The sequence below is a fragment of the Mesoplodon mirus genome, assembly GCF_964341445.2.
Source record: "Mesoplodon mirus genome assembly, chromosome: 5".
NCBI lineage: Eukaryota > Metazoa > Chordata > Mammalia > Artiodactyla > Ziphiidae > Mesoplodon > Mesoplodon mirus.
In genome coordinates this window covers 112,712,691-112,733,655 of record NC_138980.1, presented here as the reverse complement: position 1 = coordinate 112,733,655, position 20,965 = coordinate 112,712,691, and positions in this window count along the sequence as shown.

Below are 20,965 nucleotides of genomic sequence, written 5' to 3'. Positions count from 1 at the left end.
CAAGAGGAAGTAGGAGTAGGATAGCTACAACTCCAAGCAGCCATCCTCTCTGTTTTTAAGAAGTTTACAAGGGGAAAGTCTTCATACATAATGGAAACTATAACCAAAATTTCAAGACAATTTATAACAAATATCAAATAAATTATTACAACTTAAAAGTCATGGACTTTTAAAGATGAGAACAGTTACTAGAATTGGGATGGTCAGGAAAATTTTGTAAATGACATGGGAATTCAAAGGATGAAATTTTGAAAAGAAGAGAGGAAGGAATAGACATGCTAAATAAGCAAGAATGTGTGAGTATATTTAGAGAATAGCTGAGCAGAAGCACAAGCCTGTGTAATGACTGCTGGTTTTCTTCTATCTCGTGTCAGGACACACATGTGGCTTACCAATATATGGAACTTAAATTAAGAAGCAAGAATGCTTTAAGAATGACTTTGCCTCCTTTTAGCTTCAATTAGCCTACCTGAGTCTACCTGAGTTTCTGTAAAATTGGGAATCATAGCAATTCAACCTCCTGGGATTCGTGTGAGGATGTAGTCATATCTGTGTTTGGGAACATTATTAGTTGGCGTGCCCAGTTAACAACCATTCCTAATAATCTTCTCCCTTGATTTCTTCTACCACTTAGGCTGGAGACACATATTCTGTTGTTTTAGCCATCTTCCAATCACAGGCGCATCTTTTCTGAACCTGCGATTTCAGAAAGCTGTCTAGGGATGGTTTTCTCTTTCTTTTAAAAGACAAAGGCTATATCCATTGACAGATGAATGGATAATGGATGTGGCACATATATACAATGGAATATTAGCCATAAAAAGAAACGAAATTGAGTTATTTGTAGTGAGGTGGATGGACCTAGGGTCTGACATACAGAGTGAAGTAAGTCAGAAAGAGAAAAACAAATATCATATGCTAACACGTATATGTGGAATCTGAAAAAAAAGAAAAGAAAATGGTACTGGTGAACCTAGTTGCAGGGCAGGAATAGAGAGGTAGACATAGAGAATGGACTTGAGGACTTTGGGTGAGAGGGCGAAGCTGGGGCAAAGTGAGAGTAGCATCGACATATATACACTACCGAATGTAAAATAGTTGGCTGGTGGGAAGCAGCAGCATAGCACAGGGAGATCAGCTTGGTGCTTTGTGATGACCTAGAGGGGTGGGAAAGGGAGGGTGGGAGGGAGACGCAAGAGGGAGGGGATATGGGGACATGTGTATGCATGTGGCTGATTCGCTTTGTTGTGCAACAGAAACTAACACGGTATTGTGAAACAATTATACTCCAATAAAGATGTACTAAAAAAAAAAAAGAAAGAAACTTTTAACATCTCTCCAAAGCTTTAGCAAAGGCATCAATGTCCACAAAGATGCTAGGTGGTATTTTTGGGTATGTAATAACAAAACATGAATGACATCACCACTGGAGGATAGTAAGATGATCCATAATCTAAACTGATAATAGCAGAGGCTCAGAATCAGACAATGTAAGTCCCCTAGGGACAGATTCCCTAGAATCCAATGTGTTTCACAGATTCCCTGGAAACACATTGGATTTTCCATGGACACGTGTAGGGACAGGCAAATTTTAACTTGAGCCTGGTGACCTACACTGACATTGGTGTGATAGGCATAATAAAAGGTAATTCTCCTGAGTAGGGCCCAGACTGCATAGAAACAGCTATAATATGAAACTAATATTTGAATGATGTATTAAGTGAAGTTTCTCAGATATTTAATATTATTCAGTAATAGAGCATGTCTATATAGTAGTATCTCTCAATTTCTGATCCAACAAATTAGAAGATTATCTCAATTAGGGTCATATAATTTATAAGAACCCAGAAGAAATTTGAAGAGGTTTTTGTAGACAACATTTTGGAAGGGAAGTTTTTTGGGAGAAATCTAGGATCACTAGGTGAATATTTCAGAAAGTTGAGTAATACTGTTTTGTGGCCATATTTCTTATTTTTATTGCAAATATTCCCACTGGATGCACAAGCATCAGTGGATTCCTTAAGGGCTTCTCTGCTTGACCACTTAGCATTTGACACAGTGGCACCTCTTTGGTGTCCATGCTGTTAGATTTTTCTGATCCTCTTTTTCCTTTCTAGTTTTATGTAAGAAGTTTTCTTTCTCTTTACACTTATTTTGACAATTAGTGATCCTCAAGTTCTTCCCTTGGCTTGCTCTTTTCTTTCTACTCATGCTGCACGTATTTCTCTGTCCATTAATGATACACACTTCTGTACCTTTGACCCATACCTCTCTTTGAGCCTTTTCTGGATCTCCAATAAAACAATTCCAACACAGATTCCTCATTATCCTGCCTGCCAAATCTATACCCTTTCTTATTCTCAATCTGATGAGTGATACTTCCAATCTCAGACTTCCAACCAATCACCAAACCCACCTACACAAATTATCTGTCATCTACACCTCTCTAGCCACATCACTACTTCTCTTCAGGCCCTTAATATAGCTTACCTGAAGTCATGTTCTAACCAGTTTCCCTGCTTCTAGTCTCGGGACACCACACATATGTCTTCCATATTTTCACAAAAATTGTCTTTCTAAGATGTGAAGCTGTTGACCGTTCCTCAGATTAAGAGCTTCTTTAACACATTTACAATAAAGTAAATGGTACACAGCATGTAGGGCACTCAATGACTGTCTGTTTTTCCTCTTGGCCAATCTTATTGTGCCCCACACACTGGGCTCCAGTCATACTAAAGGAATTGCCCACCCCACATGCTCAGAGATACGTTACAGTTCTGTGCCTTTGCTCAGGCTGCTAGCCCACAGAAATGCCTCTTTCTGCCTGGTGGCAATCTCTGTAAAGCCTTTCTTTTTTTTTGTGGTACGCGGGCCTCGCACTGCTGTGGCCTCTCCCATTGCGGAGCACAGGCTCCGGACACGCAGGCTCAGCGGCCATGGCTCACGGGCCCAGCCGCTCCACGGCATGTGGGATCGTCCCGGACCGGGGCACGAACCCGTGTCCCCTGCATCGGCAGGCAGACTCTCAACCACTGCGCCACCAGGGAAGCCCTGTAAAGACCTTCTTGATCCCTCATAATTAGGAGTTGAATATATATATACATTCCCAGCACTGGTATATTAAATAATAACCATGTGTTTAATTAATTAATTAATGCACACACGGTGAAACTAATAAATATTTAATAAATATTAGAATGAGTGAATATTCTTGGTCATTTTGCTAATTTCCAATTAGAAAGCTACCATGTTTTCTGCAGCTGCCATCATCAGTACTTGTGGCTATCTCCTGTACACTAACTATTACACAAGTCATCCGAGCCTTTAAAATCCATGAACCAATCCTTATTGGCACTGACATTTTCATCCTTTGGTACCTCATCACTTTGCTGTTTCACAGTGTCCAAGAGTCTTAAAGTGTACACTGAATCATGGTTAAACCTTTACACACACAGAGCTAGTCTGTGTCCTAAAGGTACAAATCTAGCTCCCTTTTCAGGTCATATTCCATGTTTAACTTACAAAATCCCATAATACTGAGTGCAGTCAATACCACATTGACTGGGCTGTAACTTGGATCCAGTAGCCTCTCTCCCTCCTGATCCCTCAGAGGAAGTGATGAAGGGCTACTCTGAGAGTAGACACTGGTGATGCTTGAGCAAAGTCCTTCAGGAGGCAAGCTTAGAAGGCAAGGTTGCATATTGCTCCTTCTCTTTCTATGTGTGATAAATTGATAACACAGCAGCAACTGACTGCAAGTCATTAAATCAAGTCACTTTAAATCAAGAATCTGTTCTGTAGAGTCTGTTGATAGTTAAAGTTGATAAGTATCTGTGGTGTTAACTGCTCAGTATCTTTGTTTGTTTTTTTTTGCGGTACGCAGGCCTCTCACTGTTGTGGCCTCTCCCGTTGCGGAGCACAGGCTCCGGACGCGGAGGCTCAGCGGCCATGGCTCATGGGCCCAGCCGCTCCGCGGTATGTGGGATCTTCCCGGACTGGGGCACGAACCCGCGTCCCCTGCATCAGCAGGCGGACCCTCAACCACTGCGCCACCAGGGAAGCCCATCAGTATCTTTATTACAATAAAAACCCATTAATTTTCTTTTGGGGAACATGCTTTATCCTCATTTTTCAATCCCTCTGTTATGATGGCCTGACCTGTATAGTTCAGGGTTGCACGTGTGCACAGACCCAGACTAGGTCTGTGAGAGTCAGGCCTGGAACTTTTAGTATAATTGCTGGGGAAAGAGACTGCCACAGAACAAAGACAACACAATGTCTAGAAGTGGAAAGAGACAGATTTCTTATGTTGTCATATGAACTCCTAGATCCATATATGCCTAAAGCCAATTAATTCCCCTGGACTTTTCTGTTAAATGTACTGATATAGCAGGAGGGCAGAGTAAAATTATTTATAGTTATGACTAATAAATAATTGATGGCACATATATGCAAACCAGGTACTATTCACTCAAACTGATTATCAGCTTGGCTGGACAAACATTAACTAGCACACTTTTTCTAAGTATCTGCCAAACATGTATCAAGCCTCAAGTACTCAATAAGTTCATTCGTCTTCGAGTTTTCAGAGAAATGTTATAAAGTTTGAAAGCTCACATTCGTTCATTACAAATATTGATTAGGCATCTACAATGAGCCTGCCAATCTATTTGGCAAGAGGATACAATACTGAACATAATCAAACCCATTTTCTGGCTTAACTGAGGCCAAAGACTTGTAGCAATGTAGACATTAAGTACATGATCATACAAAAAAAGTAAAAAATATCAAATGTTCAAGGATTGCCACATAATGATCTAAGGGCTTATAAAAATAATAGAGGCATTTGACCTTAGCATTCAAGTTAGGAAAGACTGCCCTGGGTAAATGATACCAGGATCACTCATTTTATGGGCAGGACATGAGTTCTGTGGAGGCTTCTGAGCAGCCACCCACCACTTTTCTTTCCACCCCTGGACCATCATCTTCATGCTTGCTTAACCCAACCTCCATCTCCTTCTCCCCTTTGGAAAAAGCACACTGGTGCCCTCAGGAGAAGGGACCTGGAGGATCCTCTAGCACAGGCCTGAGGAGCCTTCTCAGGTATATTTGTGCAGGAAATTATGGGGTCCCAAGGTCCTGAGATGTCATCTAATTGGAGGATTACATATCCCAACTGGGTTTGTCCCCTGAGCCAGCCCAATGGATTCTGTCTACATTAGGAGGGGAACAGTGAAGGGAGGGCCATAGTGGGGGCTTCCAAAGCATAGGGCCCAGAGCAGGAGCCGCGTTGATCAAGTCCAAGGGCAGAATGCAAGGACACTTACATGAGCTCTGAAGGCAAAGCCTGTATATGAGACAGAGGAGTGGAGGAGATGCTTGAGAGCAGGGGATGAGTGGCATGGACCAATATTTTAGGAGAAAACACGTTCTTCATCATTAGAAACCTAGCTTGTCTTTCAAGTTACTTGCTTATGTTTTTAAATATCTTAAATATGAATATGAACAATGCAAAAAAATAGCAAATGCCATGAAATGTAGGTGGGCTAAAATTGCTGCATGGTGTAATTTTCACACTAAGCTATTGTCTCAAAATAACCAAATCACACAATTACACAGAGAAAGAGATGTACAACAAATATAATACTCCCCCACCCCTCCCAAAAAAATTCTTGCTTTGTTTTTGAAAGAAATGATATATTCCATATAGCCTGCAGCTAGCTAATCATTCAGGGACTGGTTTAGGTGAGTGACAGTCACTGAAGGTGTCCACAGACTTTATAGTGACAGGAACAATTTACCTGCACTTTTCTTCTTTAATTAAATAGTAATCAGTGAGGGGTAATTTAGACCCCCATATATATGGGTGCATGAGAAAGTATGACAGCATGATGTGCTAAACTCAGCTTGTTAATCATACTTAAGGCACTGGCTAAACTTCTAGGTTTCAAGGTGCTTAGTTAGGCCTGCTATTGAACTTGAAAGAATTTACAGCTCTAAGGCATGTATAGGTTTGTTAAAAGGACATGTTAAACCCACAAACAGGTGATTCCATATATAAAAGATACTTTTTTCTAAGTCCTGGGACATCTCTCTCCACAATATTTTTTATTTTTGGCTCTGAATGCTGCAACAGTGGCAAGTTGGCTATGAAATGGCTTGCCCCTCTTAACCAATTCTATCAGTTACTGTTATTAAGAATAAACATCTTTCTTTTAAAAAATGGTTGAGTTCACAGTCTGCAAAACGCTTTAAAAATAACACCTTAAAACAAGGCTTTTTTTCACTATAAACTAGATGGAGCTTTAACGGAATGAGATTTTATCTAATTTTCTTTAGAAAATGTGTATATTCATCAGACATTATCATAGCACCAAGTTTAGTGAATTTTGTCATTTAAATAACTTCAGTTATAATTCCAGTTTCCTCCTTTTATGTAAATAGCCTCAAAACTGCTTTGGAGCAGAAGCTCTCCAAATATGGTCTCAGCCTAGAGGTAATTTTTTTTTTAACGGAGCGATTTTTTTTTTTTTAAGCTATATTAACTCTCCAATGTAAAAATCCATGAAACCCAGTGAAAAGAGAATCTGAGAAATTCTTTCACTTTGATAAATCTGAAATGTTGGAACTTTCAAGTTTAAAATTTTCCCTGGGGCACTGTAAGAAAACTGACAGGAGATAAGCTTTAAAAGAATGTTATAACATTTAGAAGTTATAAATAAATTAAACAACATAGGTCATTGCATAAATGAGCATTAACTATTTCTATCAGGCTTGAAATTTTCATGACCTACATTTCTTCATATCATATTATGAGGTCTATATTCATTCCCAGAGTTTTTTTTTTTTTTTTTTTTTTTTGAGAGCTACTAGAGCTGTGTGGAAAAGAGGTGAAGCAAGAGAAGGTTAATGAGGGTGAGAGTGAAGGACCATGCTCCTGCCACCTCTCATTCACGAGGCATCGCAGGGAAGGGGCTCCTCCTTCCAGGACTGACAGCCAGGCACCTCGCATCACTCAAAAATGATGCCACATTCAATTAAAGTAAGAATGAAACATTTAATATATGGCAAAGGAGGCCAAACCCTTTGAAGTGTAAATGTATTTCTCCATCCTAAAGTAATGGTAACAGGGGTGAGGGAGTTTCCAGATACCAACACGCCAAAAACTGCACAATTTACCATTTCTTTTATATAGCCTACTTAAAGGATGCTTTTGTTCTGCAAAATTATCCATGGTATTCTCCTTCAGATTGAACTCTGAATTGATCTTTGTAAAAATTTCAAATTAAGAGCCTTGTTACATCCAAAAAAACTCAAATTGCCATGTGTCCTACACTTAACTAGAACATTCTGGGGCAACTGTGTTTTCAAGCCAGGAAAGCTATAAAAATAATGATTATATTTATTTTCATCTCTGTGTCCTTCCTTGGAGTAAAAAAGGACAGGAACATTTTGGGTACATATTTGCTGAATGGACAATGGAATAATCATCAGCTATTTGTAAGAAGAGTAACAAATAAACCCTATGGCAAAGAACAAAGCAGAGCCAAAGTATGCAAAGCGTAAGTGTTCAAAGTTCCAGAACATCAATTTACTCAAACTTACCAACACTCACAGAATGTATCTCCCCCTGTGTTCCTGACAACTCCCAATTTCATATCATTTGCAAATTCAATTAGCCTGCTCTTTACTCTTGTCATGTAACCCATCTGACCTCTTCTGTCTTTCTGCTCCATTGCACCCTTTTATCCCCACAGACTCGCCTAGGAACAGAGGACTACGTATCATAAGTCCTATCCCTCTCTGCTTCCTATTTTCTCTCCTGCACTCAAAGGAGAAGAATTATGAGAACAAATAGTTAAGTATATTTTGTAACTGAATAAAAAAATCTGTGAAATGATTTTGTCCTACTCATTATTATTACCTAATTTATACAGTAATTCATAAATTTATACATGATTAATAATTTATGGAACATTTCTATGTGCATTTATTACATATCATTATTATGTAAAAATGACCTAACACTTATAACTGCCATGTGGGGAATTTGATGTTACATGTCTGTGATATCAAATTCATATTGTGTATCTCAGTGTGCACAGCAAAAATAAATTTGTGTTGGATACTAAACTACCTTTGTGGTTATAGGTATAAATATTATCATTAAATAAAAAAGTATTTATGTGTCAGTCTTGACCTTTTAATTAACTGGAAATGACCAGAGTCAATCATCTATCGACACGTATTTACATAGCCAGTGATTATAGGGTAAAGAAATTATTTTGGTTATAAAATCAGAGGGCAAGTCATACAAACTTTAGAAATAGAGTCACCAAGTAATCTGTAAGAACATGTAATTGCTATGTTTTTAACTGGCATTTACCAAGGAAAACTAAATTCTTACGGTAAGTAACATTGTACAGTTGACTTGTAATTGAGGGTATTGGTATGGTTTTATTTTCTTAGTGATTAGGAGTCTGAAATCTTTTTTTTTTTTTTTTTTTTTTTTTTCCGGTACGCGGGCCTCTCACTGTTGTGGCCTCTCCCGTTGCAGAGCACAGGCTCCGGATGCGCAGGCTCAGCGGCCATGGCTCACGGGCCCAGCCGCTCCACGGAATGTGGGATCTTCCCGGACTGGGGCACGAACCTGTGTCCCCTGCATTGGCAGGCGGACTCTCAATCACTGCGCCACCAGGGAAGCCCAGGAGTCTAAAATCTTTAATAATATTTACAGTCTTACTAATATGTGAAAGAATTTGAGAGCATTGTTGGAAAGCTAGGGCGTTCATTTCAAGGCTGCCTGAGGGATCACCTCAGCTCATCCTGATTTTAGCCCCAAGGGCACTACCGCACACCTTTAACTGCCCTAGCAGTAGTATTTCTTGAGAATTCTATGTCCAGTATTGACAAAAGATAATAAAACTGATAAAACTATGTAGAATCATTGCAATAGAATTTCTGACAATTTGAAGATTTGATATGTTTAAAAACATTATATGGTAATATAAAGGTATCGGGATCCTGGCTCCAGAGATTGAATCGAATCCCAGAAGTGAACACGACCCATCTTCCATCCCTTCCTCCCTGTCTCTAGAGTCACCTAAATAGTTACAAATCACTATTCAGTTTTCCTAGTCTCTAAATTCAGACCCTCGTATGCTGAATAAGGTACCAATTAGTTCTTATTGCTATGGATGTGATGATTTTTAAAAACTGAGTAACACATTTGCTGAAGTTATTTACTTAAGTTACTCCTTGGTTATTTATATAATAATGAATGGCTGTTTCCAGTGTCCTATTGTTAACTCAGAATTTCAGCGGACTGTGAATTCAGGATACTGTAGGTCTGCAAAACAGAGGTTTACGGAGCTCAAGTGATGACAAATGCTCCAGGTTAACCTTCTGCTAAGGCATCGTAGTTTGTATGTCTTTGGGCCTTAGGTATTGCTGACATTTAAGGAGGAGTGTCAACAGATCTGGGTATCAAATGAGGAAGTCCTACTCAACTTTATGAGCAGAATAAACGAGGAGCCTGGGAAGATGAGAACAGTACAAATGGAAATGAAAAGCTACCTTCAAACTCAAAAGATTTTTTTTTAAGCTATTGCTAAATGATTGTTAAAGTGGGTGTACATACAGTTGCTTAAATAGTGCCAACTTCTACCTGTCATTTGGAGAGGTAGAAGAAGAGTCTTTGATTAGCATAAGTAAAACAAATTCAAATAAGTTTAGCTCAAGAGGGAAGCATGGGCAATAAGAATTCTAAGGAGAAAACTTACCATGATCAGATTTTCTAAGTCTATTGGCACTTCCAAGGACTAAATAATAAGTACCAGGGAAGACGGAATGAGTACTTTTGAGCGCTTGCTGTGTGCCAGGAAAATTCAGAATGTTTCACGTATTTTAACTCATTAATTAATCGCTACATATAAACAATAAAACGAAAACAGAGAGATAGAATTCTCAGTTCCTCATGCTGACCTTCCTGTGTGCTCCTGCCTCTAGCATTACCAGCTTCACAGAGACCGATAGCTTTGGCTCTAGCTCTAGTTTTTCCTTTCTTCATCATGTTTACTATATGAAGCCAGTTTGCAGGAAATAAAGTTTGGTATTAATCTGGCTTCATACACTGAGGATAAAGTGAGAGAAAATATGTATTTAACTATAAAAATATACACACACAATACATTGTTAAAAGTAACAGTGCCCTCCCTTTTTTTCCATCTTCTTTACTTAAACAGTCCTCATAAAAAACGGTATTTCTTGGCAAGAGAAACCACTTTTCCTTTACGTCAGAGTCACTGTTAAGTTCACATTTGTGTTCGCAGGCTCTGTTTCCAACTTTCCACTCTGGTTCTATCCCCTACAGCAAGAAGAAAATCACGGAATTTGCATATTGTGCTTATAAAGTAGAGTAGCTCTCTCTGAGAGAAGCACCGAGGGGTTAGAAATCATGAATACGCACGCACATTGTCGCAGAATCCTAATCCAACATATTTGTCCTCTACTTTTATACATTTCTCTGCTTTCAATTAAGACGCCTTATTAAATAGCATTCAAACATGTGAAAGCAAAGACAGAGCCTGACAGAATTTCAACAGGTTCTTTGCATTCATACTGTACGTCACCTCTTAATTAGCAACCAAAATGCAGTGAACAGATTGTACAGTTTACCATCCTAGCCCAGCTCCTACACTTGCTATTTGTGCGTATACAGCATATTTAAAGAGACCCCCATCCAGCAGGATTTTCGTACTTGCTCCATCCCTGGAACAGAACCACCATCAACTAAATGCCACTTCATGGATGCCTTAGCCTGCAGCAGCAGCTGGCATTACCAAGCAGTTGAAAGGACATTTTAATCTCCTGTTTAATGCATTTTTCTCCACCTGGGATAAGAAGCCAAAATTGCTGTTAGCAAAAAATGCCTTAGTCATTAACTGAAAGTGCCTTTTTAAAAAGTGTTCCATTACTCCCCTACTGGGAAATTTCAGACTTTATTAGCATTTTTTGAATTTGTATTAGTGGTACCTGAATGCTAAAATGCTAACGGATGAACACTTAGCTATTTTCCACAGATTTTGCTTTTGGGCTCTCCTTGTACAGGAGCAAAAAAAGAGAACGGGGTCAATAGATGTACTCCTCATCTAGCTCTCTGGGATTGAAGTTCACAGTCAGAGGAATCATCTTAATTTTCTATTATTCTATCCCTGCAGAAGCACAAAAGACTGGATTTGGGGCCTCTCTTTTACCTAAGGGCAACTAAGAGGATATTAAGTGTTCTTTAAATGCAAGTCTTGTGTATTTAAGTCACATGCATGCTGGGCTGGTATTACCTTGCTTTGGTGATCAGACTGCATTGAATTCAGGCTGTAAGAAAATAGAAATTCTCCCATTGAAACACATGGTGTTAGCAAAAGGGTTGGTCTGTCATTTTGGCACAAGAGACCTGACATTAAAAAAGAAGAGCCATCCAAGCAATGATTTGAATCAAACATAATTTAGATGGAGATTCTTTCACATTTTTGTTTATTTTATTTTCTGTCTACTAAACACCTACCTACATTTTAGAAATCTTCTGAAATATGAGATAAGCCTGATACAGTTGTGGTTTAGTTTTGCTTAGTTTCTGTAAGGACTGTGTTAGTCGTGAGCTAAAATAAATATATAAATGTAAGATAGCCACTAGGGTCCCAGATTGAAAACTTCAGTATACTGAAATCTTCTACCAAAATGCTTGACTGTCTAGTAAAAACCAAAAGGGACAAATAGAAGGTCAAGACATATTTTGAAAGTACTGTAGCTAAATTTATTCCTTGCTTTATTACCATATTCAACCAATTGAAAAATATATTGTCATCATATATAACTGCCTCAGAGATCCTCTTTATGTCTGAAGTTTTACTTCTGCTGTTCCCTGGCTTGGTAACAGAATAAGCAAGCCTCCTTTGATATGCAGAAACTATGGTTTCCTTAAGGTATAAGTGAAAATGAAGTCCTTTTCCAATAAATGATGGAGGCAGCAGGGATAAAGAAAGAATATTGGATTTAACAGGGATTACGGCTAACAAGGCACAAGTCCCCAAGGATGTGAATTTTCTGGAGAAGTATGAGAGAGTAGGGCAAAGGGCCTGAGTTAGAGAATATGGTAGGAAATGTAATGGGAAGAGAAATAATTAGGAATTTTCTAAAATTGCTCTTTATTATGGGAATACTCAGAAATTATAATTAAAATAACATTGAAAGTCACAAAATATTGGCCTTCCAGTGGCTTAGGATAAATATTCCATACCAATCAGCCATATCCTTATTACACTCCTGCTTCTAAGCCCTGCTGAAAATATAAGCAGCTCAAATGTGGTGAACAGCTGCAAATGGCCAATTTTGGCTGGTTTATTTGAATGCAGAGGTATATATGTGGATATAGATAGATAGGTAGATAGATTGATTCAAATTCCACTGAGGTGTTAATCTTCCTAAAGCAATCCCCTGAGTGAATCATCAGCAAATTTCACTGCATCTGTTATGCAATATGGCTTCATTGTGCATGTTTAAAATTTTAATATAAATTTTTAGAGTACCAATTGTGACTTCTCTCTTTTTTTTTTTTTTTTTAAATTTATTTTATTTTATTTTTTTGCTTTATAACAAATTTAATCAGTTATACATATACATATGTTTCCATATCCCCTCCCTTTTGCGTCTCCCTCCCACCCTCCCTATCCCACCCCTCCAGGCGGTCACAAAGTACCGAGCTGATCTCCCTGTGCTATGCGGCTGCTTCCCACTAGCTATCTACCTCACGTTTGGTAGTGTATATATGTCCATGCCGCTCTTTCACTTTGTCACAGCTTACCCTTCCCCCTCCCCATATCCTCAAGTCCATTCTCTAGTAGGTCTGTGTCTTTATTCCTGTCTTACCCCTATGTTCTTCATGACATTTTTTTTTTCTTAAATTCCATATATATGTGTTAGCATACAGTATTTGTCTTTCTCTTTCTGACTTACTTCACTCTGTATGACAGACTCTAGGTCTATCCACCTCATTACAAATAGCTCAATTTCATTTCTTTTTATGGCTGAGTAATATTCCATTGTATATATGTGCCACATCTTCTTTATCCATTCATCCGATGATGGACACTTAGGTTGTTTCCATCTCCGGGCTATTGTAAATAGGGCTGCTATGAACATTTTGGTACATGTCTCTTTTTGAATTATGGTTTTCTAAGGGTATATGCCCAGTAGTGGGATTGCTGGGTCATATGGTAGTTCTATTTGTAGTTTTTTAAGGAACCTCCATACCGTTCTCCATAGCGGCTGTACCAATTCACATTCCCACCAGCAGTGCAAGAGTGTTCCCTTTTTTCCACACCCTCTCCAGCATTTATTGTTTCTAGATTTTTTGATGATGGCCATTCTGACTGGTGTGAGATGATATCTCATTGTAGTTTTGATTTGCATTTCTCTAATGAGTAAAGATGTTGAGCATCCTTTCATGTGTTTGTTGGCAGTCTGTATATCTTCTGTGGAGAAATGTCTATTTAGGTCTTCTGCCCATTTTTGGATTGGGTTCTTTGTTTTTTTGTTATTGAGCTGCATGAGCTGCTTATAAATTTTGGAGATTAATCCTTTGTCAGTTGCTTCATTTGCAAATATTTTCTCCCATTCTGAGGGTTGTCTTTTGGTCTTGTTTATGGTTTCCTTTGCTGTGCAAAAGCTTTGAAGTTTCATTAGGTCCCATGTGTTTATTTTTGTCTTTATTTCCATTTCTCTAGGAGGTGGGTCAAAAAGGATCTTGCTGTGATTTATGTCATAGAGTGTTCTGCCTATGTTTTCCTCTAAGAGTTTGATAGTGTCTGGCCTTACATTTAGGTCTTTAATCCATTTTGAGCTTATTTTTGTGTATGGTGTTAGGGAGTGATCTAATCTCATACTTTTACATGTCCCTATCCAGTTTTCCCAGCACCACTTATTGAAGAGACTGTCCTTTCTCCACTGTACATTCCTGCCTCCTTTATCAAAGATAAGGTGACCATATGTCCGTGGGTTTAACTCTGGGCTTTCTATCCTGTTCCATTGATCTATCTTTCTGTTTTTGTGCCAGTACCATACTGTCTTGATTACTGTAGCTTTGTAGTATAGTCTGAAGTCAGGGAGCCTGATTCCTCCAGCTCCATTTTTCGTTCTCAAGATTGCTTTGGCTATTCGGGGTCTTTTGTGTTTCCATACAAATTGTGAAATTTTTTGTTCTAGTTCTGTGAAAAATGCCAGTGGTAGTTTGATAGGGATTGCACTGAACCTGTAGATTGCTTTGGGTAGTAGAGTCATTTTCACAATGTTGATTCTTCCAATCCAAGAACATGGTACATCTCTCCATCTATTTGTATCATCTTTAATTTCTTTCATCAGTGTCTTATAATTTTCTGCATACAGGTCTTTTGTCTCCTTAGGTAGGTTTATTCCTAGATATTTTATTCTTTTTGTTGCAATGGTAAATGGGAGTGTTTCCTTGATTTCACTTTCAGATTTTTCATCATCAGTATATAGGAATGCCAGAGATTTCTGTGCATTAATTTTGTATCCTGCAACTTTACCAAATTCATTGATTAACTCTAGTAGTTTTCTGGTAGCATCTTTAGGATTCTCTATGTATAGTATCATGTCATCTGCAAACAGTGACAGCTTTACTTCTTCTTTTCCAATTTGGATTCCTTTTATTTCCTTTTCTTCTCTGATTGCTGTGGCTAAAACTTCCAAAACTAGGTTGAATAAGAGTGGTGAGAGTGGGCAACCTTGTCTAGTTCCTGATCTTAGTGGAAATGGTTTCAGTTTTTCACCATTGAGGATGATGCTGGCTGTGGGTTTGTCATATATGGCCTTTATTATGTTGAGGAAAGTTCCCTCTATGCCTACTTTCTGCAGGGTTTTTATCATAAATGGGTGTTGAATTTTGTCGAAAGCTTTCTCTGCATCTATTGAGATGATCATATGGTTTTTCTCCTTCAATTTGTTAATATGGTGTATCACGTTGATTGATTTGCGTATATTGAAGAATCCTTGCATTCCTGGAATAAACCCCACTTGATCATGGTGTATGATCCTTTTAATGTGCTGTTGGATTCTGTTTGCTAGGATTTTGTTGAGGATTTTTGCATCTATGTTCATCAGTGATATTGGCCTGTAGTTTTCTTTCTTTGTGACATCCTTGCCTGGTTTTGGTATCAAGGTGATGGTGGCCTCGTAGAATGAGTTTGGGAGTGTTCCTCCCTCTGCTATATTTTGGAAGAGTTTCAGAAGGATAGGTGTTAGCTCTTCTCTAAATGCTTGATAGAATTCGCCTGTGAAGCCATCTGGTCCTGGGCTTTTGTTTGTTGGAAGACTTTTTATCACAGTTTCAATTTCAGTGCTTGTGATTGGTCTGTTCATATTTTCTATTTCTTCCTGATTCAGTCTTGGCAGGTTGTGCATTTCTAAGAATTTGTCCATTTCTTCCAGGTTGTCCATTTTATTGGCATAGAGTTGCTTATAGTAATCTCTCATGATCTTTTGTATTTCTGTAGTGTCAGTTGTTACTTCTCCTTTTTCATTTCTAATTCTATTGATTTGAGTCTTCTCCCTTTTTTTCTTGATGAGTCTGGCTAATGGTTTATCAATTTTGTTTATCTTCTCAAAGAACCAGCTTTTAGTTTTATTGATCTTTGCTATCGTTTCCTTCATTTCTTTTTCATTTATTTCTGATCTGATTTTTATGATTTCTTTCCTTCTGCTAACTTTGGGATGTTTTTGTTCTTCTTTCTCTAATTGCTTTAGGTGCAAGGTTAGGTTGTTTATTCGAGATGTTTCCTGTTTCTTAAGGTGGGATTGTATTGCTATAAACTTCCCTCTTAGAACTGCTTTTGCTGCATCCCATAGGTTTTGGGTCGTCGTGTCTCCATTGTCATTTGTTTCTAGGTATTTTTTAATTTCCTCTTTGATTTCTTCAGTGATCACTTCGTTATTAAGTAGTGTATTGTTTAGCCTCCATGTGTTTGTATTTTTTACAGCTCTTTTCCTGTAATTGATATCTAGTCTCATAGCATTGTGGTCGGAAAAGATACTTGATACAATTTCAATTTTCTTAAATTTACCAAGGCTTGATTTGTGACCCAAGATATGATCTATCCTGGAGAATGTTCCATGAGCACTTGAGAAAAATGTGTATTCTGTTGTTTTTGGATGGAATGTCCTATAAATATCAATTAAGTCCATCTTGTTTAATGTATCATTTAAAGCTTGTGTTTCCTTATTTATTTTCATTTTGGATGATCTGTCCATTGGTGAAAGTGGGGTGTTAAAGTCCCCTACTATGATTGTGTTACTGTCGATTTCTCCTTTTATGGCTGTTAGTATTTGCCTTATGTATTGAGGTGCTCCTATGTTTGGTGCATAAATATTTACAATTGTTATATCTTCTTCTTGGATCGATCCCTTGATCATTATGTAGTGTCCTTCTTTGTCTCTTCTAGTAGTCCTTATTTTAAAGTCTATTTTGTCTGATATGAGAATTGCTACTCCAGCTTTCTTTTGGTTTCCATTTGCATGGAATATCTTTTTCCATCCCCTTACTTTCAGTCTGTATGTGTCTCTAGGTCTGAAGTGGGTCTCTTGTAGACAGCATATAGATGGGTCTTGTTTTTGTATCCATTCAGCCACTCTGTGTCTTTTGGTGGGAGCATTTAGTCCATTTACATTTAAGGTAATTATCGATATGTATGTTCCTATTCCCATTTTCTTAATTGTTTTGGGTTCATTATTGTAGGTCTTTTCCTTCTGTTGTGTTTCTTGCCTAGAGAAGTTCCTTTAGCATTTGTTGTAAAGCTGGTTTGGTGGTGCTGAACTCTCTCAGCTTTTGCTTGTCTGTAAACGTTTTAATTTCTCCATCAAATCTGAATGAGATCCTTGCTGGGTAGAGTAATCTTGGTTGCAGGTTTTTCTCCTTCATCACTTTAAGTATGTCCTGCCACTCCCTTCTGGCTTGTAGAGTTTCTGCTGAGAGATCAGCTGTTATCCTGATGGGGATTCCCTTGTGTGTTATTTGTTGTTTTTGCCTTGCTGCTTTTAATATGATTTCTTTGTGTTTAATTTTTGACAGTTTGATTAATATGTGTCTTGGCGTATTTCTCCTTGGATTTATTCTGTATGGGACTCTCTGTGCCTCCTGGACTTGATTAACTATTTCCTTTCCCATATTAGGGAAGTTTTCAACTATAATCTCTTCAAATATTTTCTCAGTCCCTTTCTTTTTCTCTTCTTCTTCTGGAACCCCTATAATTCGAATGTTGGTGCGTTTAATGTTGTCCCAGAGGTCTCTGAGACTGTCCTCTGTTCTTTTCATTCTTTTTTCTTTATTTTGCTCTGCAGCAGTTATTTCCACTATTTTATCTTCCACCTCACTTATCCGTTCTTCTGCCTCAGTTATTCTGCTATTGATCCCATCTAGAGTATTTTTTATTTCATGTATTGTGTTTTTAATCGATGCTTGATTCATCTTTAGTTCTTCTAGGTCCTTGTTAACTGTTTCTTGCATTTTGTCTATTCTATTTCCAAGATTTTGGATCTGGGAAATAGAATCTTGGATCATCTTTACCATCATTATTCTGAATTCTTTTTCAGGTAGACTGCCTATTACCTCTTCATTTGTTAGGTCTGGTGGGTTTTTATCTTGCTCCTTCTCCTGCTGTGTGTTTTTCTGTCTTCTCATTTTGCTTATGTTACTGTGTTTGGGGTCTCCTTTTTGCAGGCTGCAGGTTCGTAGTTCCTGTTGTTTTTGGTGTCTGTCCCCAGTGGCTAAGGTTGGTTTAGTGGGTTGTGTAGGCTTCCTGGTGGAGGGGACTAGTGCCTGTGTTCTGGTGGATGAGGCTGGATCTTGTCTTTCTGGTGGGCAGGTCCACGTCTGGTGGTGTGTTTTGGGGTGTCTGTGGACTTTTTATGATTTTAGGCCACCTCTCTGCTAATGGGCGGCGTTGTGTTCCTGTCTTGCTAGTTGTTTGGCTCAGGGTGTCCAGCACTGTAGCCTGCTGGTCGTTGAGTGAAGCTGGGTGCTGGTGTTGAGATGGAGATCTCTGGAAGATTTTCGCCGTTTGATATTATGTGGAGCTGGGAGGTCTCTTGTGGACCAGTGTCCTGAAGTTGGCTCTCCCACCTCAGAGGCACAGCACTGACTCCGGGCTCCTCAATTTGGGATGATGTGTTGTCTATTCATGTATTCCACAGATGCAGGGTACATCAAGTTGATTGTGGAGCTTTAATCCGCTGCTTCTGAGGCTGCTGGGAGAGGTTTCCCTTTCTCTTCTTTGTTCTCACAGCTCCTGGGTCTCAGCTTTGGATTTGGCCCCGCCTCTGCGTGTAGGTCGCCGGAGGGCGTCTGTTCTTCGCTCAGATAGGACAGGGTTAAAGGAGCAGCCTCTTCGGGGACTCTGGCTCACTCAGGCCGGGAGGGAGGGAGGGGCGCGGAGTGCGGGGCAAGCCTGCAGCGGCAGAGGTCGGCGTGACGTTGCACCAGCCCGAGGCGCGCCGTGCGTTCTCCCAGGGAAGCCGCCCCTGGATCCCGGGACCCCGGCAGTGGCGGGCTGCACAGGCTCCCGGAAGGGCGGTGTGGGCAGTGACCTGCGCTCGCACACAGGCTTCTTGGCGGCGGCAGCAGCAGGCCCAGCGTCCCACGCCTGTCACTGGGCTCCGCGCTTTCAGTCGCGACTCGCGCCCGTCCGTGGAGCCCCTTTAAGCAGCGCTCTTAATCCCCTCTCCTAGCGCACCAGGAAACCAAGAGGGAAGAAAAAGTCTCTTGCCTCTTCGGCAGCTCCAGAGTTTTCCCGGACTCCCTGCCGGCTAGCTGTGGCACATTAGTCCCCTTCAGGCTGAGTTCTCGCCGCCAGCCCCAGTCCTCTCCCTGCGCTCTGACCGAAGCCCGAGCCTCAGCTTCCAGCGCTGCACGCCCCGGCGGGCGAGCAGACAAGCCTTTCGGGCTGGTGAGTGCCGCTCGGCACCGATCCTCTGTGTGCGGATCTCTCCATTTTGCCCTACCCAGGTATGTGGGGAGTTTCTTGCCTTTTGGGAGGTCTGGGGTCTTCTGCCAGCGTTCAGTAGGTGTTCTGTAGGAGTTGTTCCACGTGTAGCTGTATTTCTGGTGTATCCGTGGGGAGGAAGGTGATCTCCGCGTCTTACTCTTCCGCCATCTTACCCGGAAGTCCCGTGACTTCTCTTTTATAGTCTAATTGAAAACCTTCTATAGTCAGAAGACCACAAACACATTGCTGCCTTTGGAGTGGAAGTCAATGGAATACTGCTGCACAGAATCCAAATGTACCTTCAAATTCTATCCTCAACTATATGGGGGTTTTCTCTTAAATTCCTTTCTCAGAAGCCCATAATTTTGAGGAGCTTTCTTGTTATTTTAAAAAATCCCTTTATAATTTTATGTGTATATGGAATGTGACAAAAAGGTTACTTTAAGAAGATTAAAGAAATTTATATTAGCACGTTAGAAAAGATTATAAAATTGATTGTCATATTCTGATAAATTTTATAGCATATAAAGACAAAATCCAACATTTGCCACTTAATAAGTCATTCATAGTATTTAATTTGTGTTATGAAAAAATAACATCTTGATTTTGAACAAATTTATAAAATAACACATCACGTTTGAATTGGGGGATTGAATGTCTATTAGCATGTAGATTGAAATATAACTTTTTAAATCAAAATAGACAAGAATTTTAGCTGAATTAAAAATTTAAATTTTTATATTTTTAACTAAAAACTTTTAAAAATATAATTTTTATGTTATTTTCCCTCTAAATGATGGGAAGTTTAGGGGGTTTGCAAGCACATCCCACAAGTGACACATAATGGATATTTAAGAGTCTTCATCTTAGTAGATAAAAATACAAATCAGATATATTCATCACTCTATTTTTTTTCTTTTAACATTAGGTTTTGTAGTACTAGAGACATCTTGCTTCTGCTCAAGAGGAAAGCAACTTAGAATTCTGATCATAAGAAAGCAAATAAAGACCATCTTTAGATAATTTTGTAGAGTTATATTCTCCTTATCTATCTTTGTTTCATCTTTTGTTATGTTTTCTGTCTTTTATTAACATTACATTATAGCTAAAAATGGTATATGATTAAGAATAAAAATTTGGAATTGTATAATGGTTAACCATCATACTTCCTAGGGGAGTTTAGTTGATTAACAAATTAAGTGACTGTGTCATGACACCACTCACCACTCAGTCGTTATACCCTGGGATTTACTCAGACTACTTCATTTCAAAGAGAAAAAATACGTAAATAACAGTTTTATCAATTTAAAATTTAAAATGAAAAAATATACCATTAGCCCTATTAAAAATGTGACCCTGTTTTGTGTTTTGCTAACATTCCTGAAAATTTCTCAGATCTTAATTTCCAGGAACTTAAAATCCCCTAAGAGATGATAGTGACCAGCATGCTATATCACCCCTAAGGTCACTTTCCAGGTGGAATACAAGGCTGAGTGAACCATGGAATTGTCTCATAGAACTCTTTAATTCATTTACTCAACACATACCTCTTGAATTATACTATGTATTAAGCCAGGCAGGCAGTGTACTAGGATTTAAGGATAAGGAGATGAAAAAAACAGAATCCTAGCTTTCAAGCAACTCACTGTCTAAATTAGGGCACCAAAACCAAACAAATAAGAGTAATACTGTTCTGCTAAGTGCTGAAACACAGAAGTATGAACTACTGGATGGAGGCAATGGAGACAAAAGGTACACAGAAATGATACATTGTGCAGGGGACAGTTAAAGAAATCCTCACAGAAGAAATTACACTTGAACTAAGTCTTCAAGTATAAGCCAAAGTTCGTTGGGCAACATCAGATGAGGAAGGGCATTTCAGCACAGAGAATGGCACATGCAAAGCAGAGCGTGCC